The sequence below is a fragment of the Piliocolobus tephrosceles genome, chromosome 5 (genome assembly GCF_002776525.5).
Source record: "Piliocolobus tephrosceles isolate RC106 chromosome 5, ASM277652v3, whole genome shotgun sequence".
Classification (NCBI taxonomy): Eukaryota; Metazoa; Chordata; class Mammalia; order Primates; family Cercopithecidae; genus Piliocolobus; species Piliocolobus tephrosceles.
The window spans coordinates 19,734,822-19,740,821 of NC_045438.1; the positions used below are offsets into that span (position 1 = coordinate 19,734,822).

General features: G+C 43.2%; 1 long non-coding RNA gene across 1 annotated transcript in view; it reads right to left on the minus strand.

Annotated features, from left to right (window-relative positions):
- LOC111530918 overlaps nt 1–5,690 on the minus strand; it is a 30,027-nt gene extending 24,337 nt beyond the window's left edge. Inside the window, exon 1 of the long non-coding RNA XR_002728053.2 lies at nt 5,566–5,690. This is a non-coding gene — a long non-coding RNA (uncharacterized LOC111530918). The remainder of the gene's footprint in view (nt 1–5,565) is intronic.
- Between the last annotated feature and the right edge of the window lie 310 nt (nt 5,691–6,000).

Sequence of the window (6,000 nt, forward strand, 5' to 3'; positions counted from 1 at the left end):
GTGTTTGTTTTGGTTTCTTCAGACAGGGTTTCATTCCTGTTGCCCAGGCTGCAGTGCAGTGGCATGATCTCGGCTCACTACAACCTCTACCTCCTGGGTTCAAGTGATTCTCCTGCCTCAGGCTCCCAAGTAGCTGGGACTACAAGCACGTGCCACCACACCCAGCTAATTATTTTTTTTACTTTTAGTATAGACGGGGTTTTGCCATGTTGCTCAAGCTTGTCTCAAACTCCTGGCCTCAAGTGATCTGACCGCCTTGGCCTCCCAAAGTGCTGGGATAACAGGCGTGAGCCACTGCACCCGGCCTATAGTAAGTTTAACAGCTGGAATTCCAACCTTGTGAAGCACTGATAAGAACTGAAAAAAAAAAAAAAAAATTCAGACGAGTAACTGAAACACATATAAAATTCAAATCCCCATCAAAGTGTATTAACGAGACATTACTTATTAAATTTCATTAAATAAATTCCAGTAGATCTAAACATATTGCAATTACATGCACTGATATATTTTTGGAAACTGAACATTTTAATAGCTTTGTTGAAATATAATTAATAAACTGTACATGCCAGTTAGTATAGTCTCAGTGCTGTGCAACCACAACCATAAGATAATTTTAGAACATTTTTACTCTGAAAGGAACCCCACACCCGGCAGCAGCCACTCTATTGCCCGCCATCTCCCTCCACCCGTTCCTGGCCACCACCAATCTACTCGATGTCTCCATGGGTTTGCCTGTTCTAAAACTTTCGTATAAATAGAATTACAGAATATGTGGTCTTTTAAAAATTCCTTCAAACTCTGTATTTTTCCCTAAGCATGTATTTAACTGAATTTATGAAATTTTTGCAATAATTTTAAAGGAAACTTTTGAGTTACTTATTTTCAGAAATGGTAATATACAGTATTTTTTTAAAAATTCTACACAGAGACAAATCTCTTTGAAAAGCTCAGCTGTTGGAAGTGAAGATGCTTTGTCTAAATGGAGAAATAAAATTAGGATGAAGACACGCTAATTTAACTAGATTTTTGAGACGCTAAATTTTGTGATGGGAAAAATGCAAGACATTTATTAGGGAATCCATTCCTGATCCCGCATAAAAGGGCACACACTTTGGCCACAGAGTATTTTGAAGGGGATACATGATATTATTAAGTATATATATGGGGCCAGAATTGGATTTTTAATAGACAAGTTAAAATACCCAAATCCATGCAAGGCCTAAGAATGACAGTTTTGTGAGGAGCAAGCAAGGCCTCCAGGAAAAGGACAGGGAGGGAAAATGGGAAGCAGATGGAGGCTGGGCTGAGGCCCTGGTCTCTGCTCTTTCCTCCTCCCTACCAGCCCGTTTCTCTTTTCCATTTTTTTCTACCCTCTATGACAAATGAGAGTGTATCAAATTCACCTCCAAATGGGCTAATGTACTTTCCAGGTCTCCTTTGACTTGGTTTAAATATAGAAACAGAGGAGTGTGGAAAGGCACTGGCCCCAGCAAAGCGGGTTGGCTTTGTCCCTGGGTTCACTCTTGCGTACTGGACAGGTCACTTCAGGCCTCGGATTCCTCATTTGTGAAGCACTGGCAAAAACTCAAGGCTCCCCACCTTGCTGTGGTGGTGAATCAGTGGGGTAAATGCTTAACCCGGGACTGGCTTGCTGTACCCTCCACAATGACCACTTGAAGTGGATCCCAGAGACTCTTTACTTTGCCATAAAGACAGTTTAAGAAAACGAGACTTTTAAATAACTTGTCTGCAACTTCTGCAAGAGATGGTAAGTGCATATGGTGTCTTTCTAAGCTACTTTCGGATGAATCATAAATCTCAATGCATTCTCCTGCATTGGCGGGAGAGGCTGCTAATGCAAGCTCAGCCCTCCTGTGCAGCTCGTAACGAGGCAGGCCCCTTAGTCCCCTCTGCTCCCCAAGTCCAACCCCATAGCTGGGCAGTTGTTGCAATGTGACACACTTGGGCACGTATCTGAGACGTCATTTTGAAAATGAAGAACCGATATTTTTCTAACTTATAAAAGCAATCCTACTTCTCAAAGGAGACACCTGTCCTGGAGGACCTGCGACAAGGTAGAGAAGAGGTCTTCTCCCCTCATGCCTTCATGGAGAGGCTCGTGTTGCTAGACATGGTGACGTCTGTCAGGAAATGTCATGTCTTCAGCCCTTCACGTAGGCAGGTTTGATTCAGCGTCCTCGGGGCACTTCCTGTTCCCGCCCACATGTGCTCGTGCATGCGCAGTGGAGCTGGCCTTTTCAACATCTGCTGTCTAACCAGCAGATAGCAGGTTATTGACATCGGATGTATTTAATGTGTTTAATTTTCATTCATATATCTTCTTGGCTGATCTGTCTTTTCAACTATTTTGCCCATTTTAAATTGTTTTTTCCTATTATTGACTTTTGAGTCTTTTTAGATGTGAAGTACAAGCCATTTTTTCAGATATATGGTTTGCAAATGTTTTCTCCAGATCTGTGGCTTATATTTTTTATTCTCTTAACAGTAGTGTCTTCTGACTAGCATATGTGCTTCATTTTGAGTATGTCCAATTTATCAGTTTCTTTTCTTTTAGGGATTGTACTTTTGCTGTCAAATTTAAAATATCTTTGCCTAACTCAAGGTAGCACATATTTTTTTTCCTATGATTTCTACCATAATTTCTACTTTTGTATTCTACATTATGTTTATAATCTATTTTGGTTCCATTTTTACGTAATATGAGATACAGATAAAAGTTAATTTTTTTTGCGTAAGATGTTCAATTGTTCTAGCACCATTTGTTGAAAGGCTACTGTTTTTCCTCCATGGAATTATCTCTGCATCTTTGTTGAAATGAACACACCACAGATGTGTGAGCCTATCTCTGGGTGTGGATGCAGCTCAGGTGATCTATTTCTACGTCCTTATGGTAACTCCTTACTCTCAGGCCACCACAACTGCTGCCGTGCAGAAGAGGCAAGGCCACCAGCAGCCCCGGCATTCGCTCCCCTACCAAGTCTATTCTCCAGGTCTGAGTGGAATTCACAGCCCAGGCTGCCTCTGGCCCCTTCCACCAACTGGCGGGTTTGCCCCTGTGCAGATAAGTTGACGACCAACCCAACACCGGGTGGCTGGTGGCCACAGAGATGGACTCAGCACAAAACTGCTTAGTCCTGTGCTGTATGGAAGCCAACACCTGCAGCTGTAGGCTGGGTTCACTGTGGACTGAGTGAGAGGTGAAGCTGGCTGGGCTTCTGGATCGGGTGTGGACTTGGAGAACTTTTCTGTCTAGCTAAAGGATTGTAAATGCACCAACCAGTGCTCTTGTGTCTCGCTAAAGGTTTGTAAATGTACCAATCAGTGCTCTGTAAAATGGACCAATCAGCTCTCTGTAAAATGAACCAATCAACTCTCTGTAAAATGGACCAATCAGCAGGATGTGGGTGGGGCCAAATAAGGGAATAAAAGCAGGCCACCATAGGCAGTGTTGGCATCCCACTGAGGTTCTCTTCCTTACTGTGGGAGCTTTGTTCTTTTGCTCTTTGTAATAAATGTTATTGCTGCTCACTATTTGGGTCCATGCTGCCTTTATGAACTGTAATACTCACCATGAAGGTCTGTGACTTCACTCCTGAAGTCAGTGAGACTACAAACCCACCAGAAGGAAGAAACTCTGGGCAGATCTGAACATCTGAAGGAACAAACTCCAGACACACTATCTTTAAGAACTGTAACACTCACCAGGACCAGGGTCTGTGGCTTCATTCTTGAAGTCAGTGAGACCAAGAACCCACCAATTCCGGACACACTAGGTTGCTTTAGGTTTTGGAATTAACCCATTTATAAGAAGGCTGCAAATTTTTTTGTGAAAAGTCAGACCTTGGGAATGGTTTTGAGTGGTAGTATATAAATAATTCCCACAAGCTTAGCATTCCAATAATGGAACACTAGGCATAAATGGGATAAGGGCATCTTTATTTCATAGTAGGCTTGTTAAAATTTTTCTCGGTTCATAAATTAAGGGTAGAGAAAGCACTTCTTGGTGAATTCCCACTTTTCCTTAGGGATTTTCCTGGGAGAGGGCCGTTTATTAGCTAGCATGGTGATGAGCAGCGTTAGAGGTTGTCTCTGAAGAAGTTAAACTGGTTGGTATATCCTCCCGTGTGCAGTTCTTCAGAAGCTTGGTCCTAGGGCTGGGAGGAGACGGGGCAGGGAATCAAAGACTTGTGTGGTCATAGGGGAAGAGAAGAGAAAGGTCCTGGCAAGACAGTGTACATCTAGGGTCGGCTTCCAAAGAACCCGCAAGTGACAACACGGAAAATGTGAAGACGAGCCCAGGGTCGACGCCCCACTCTCCACGTGTTTGTGATGATCCGGAAGTGACGTCTCCCTCTGGCATAGTCTTCCTATTCTCCATGTGTTCCTGAAGATCCGGAAGTGACGTCACCCTCTGGCAACTCATCATTCCAACCCAGAGGACCTTAAGGGTCCACAGCTAAACAGCTACATGTGTAAAGCACTCAAGATTAGTTCCTGGGACAACAAATTACTCTAAAATATATGTGTTGCCCATATAAACTTGTCATACTGTGGGAAATGGGTACTGTGGGCTCTGACTTACAGCCTAATTTTAAACCTTCTGCTTTAGAATGTAGAGGAAGTTCATAATAAATTCCTAACCAGTTTATAGTTGAGTCTGCTGTCAGGGAGCCTATTTTCAATGCAGAGTCTCCCTCCGTTTCTAACCCATGGTGAGTCGAGCTCTCTCTGATTTTACACAGCAAATTGTTTCCTATGCTGTTCTTCACTTCTTAGAATCCCATCAATAAGAACACAGAGTAACTGCCTATAGAATCAGATTCATTGGAGACTGGGTAAACTGATAAAAATCAATCAAACATAGAGGCATCAAAGAGTTATAAAAGAGGTTATACAGGAAGATTTTCAGTTGGTCTCCACTCTGAGACGGCTCATTTTTTAATACCTGAGACTAAACCATATCATGTTTCTATTTTCTTTAAGTTGCTTTTAGAATTAACATACCTTAATTCATGTCTGGTATGCTTTAGAACTTTGGCTCAAACCATCTTTTTGGATCTTAGGCTCTTTTTCTTGGACTTCCACCGGGACCTGCCCGAAGCCAGTGAACATAGAGCATGAAACGGCTTCCTTTATTTCTCACACCCCAGTTTCCTTCTGTTTGAATTTTTGTCAGTTCATACATTAAGGGTAGAGGAAGCACTCTTCCTCCAAGGGGAGGAGAATTCCCGCTCTCCCTCTGGGTTCTTCCCTGGAGAGGGCCCTTTTTAGCGAGGAGTGGTGATGAGCAGGGATAGAGGTCTCTCAGAGGTGGTTAAATTGGCCCTGTACTTTTTCCTCAGTAATTCCTAAGTTGTACCTCCGCATAAACACACCCAGTCTGACATGGAAGCCTGACTAGCTGGAATCTGATCTCACCTCTCCTCCCTGTGCGCTTGCAGGGACGTCAGGCTCTGTGGGCAGCCCTCTGGGCACCAGAACCTTTCCTGACCCGGGCCCTGGTCACTCTCCCTAGAGGCTTTACTTGGGGGAGCTCCCTACCATTTCCCCAGCTAAGATGAAGCCAGGCTCCTCTTGGGAGAGGTTGGTGATCCAATCCAGGTGATGGGGTCAGTAGAGACATTCTCTCAAATAATGTATCAGACATAAAGGTCAGGAAGTGTCTACCATTCTGGAACATTGGGAACTGTGACGACAACATGACTGTGTGTACTGGGAGAAGCTCTGCTCCGTGGTCTAATGGAATCTACGGTAGACAAAAGTGTCTCATAAAAGGGTTTTTTACTGAATTTGGAAAATTCATGTGTTTAGCCAGATGAATCAGAAAAGACTTTTTTTTCCTTTTTTTAGCCAGAAGCGTCTATATGTTTTCAGATGCACTAGCAAAGCAAAAGCACAGAAACATCAATTTTCTAAAAGGAGGGCAAAACCACATTTTCTTCCTGGAAAAACTCAAGAGTTGAGAAAGGGAAATTG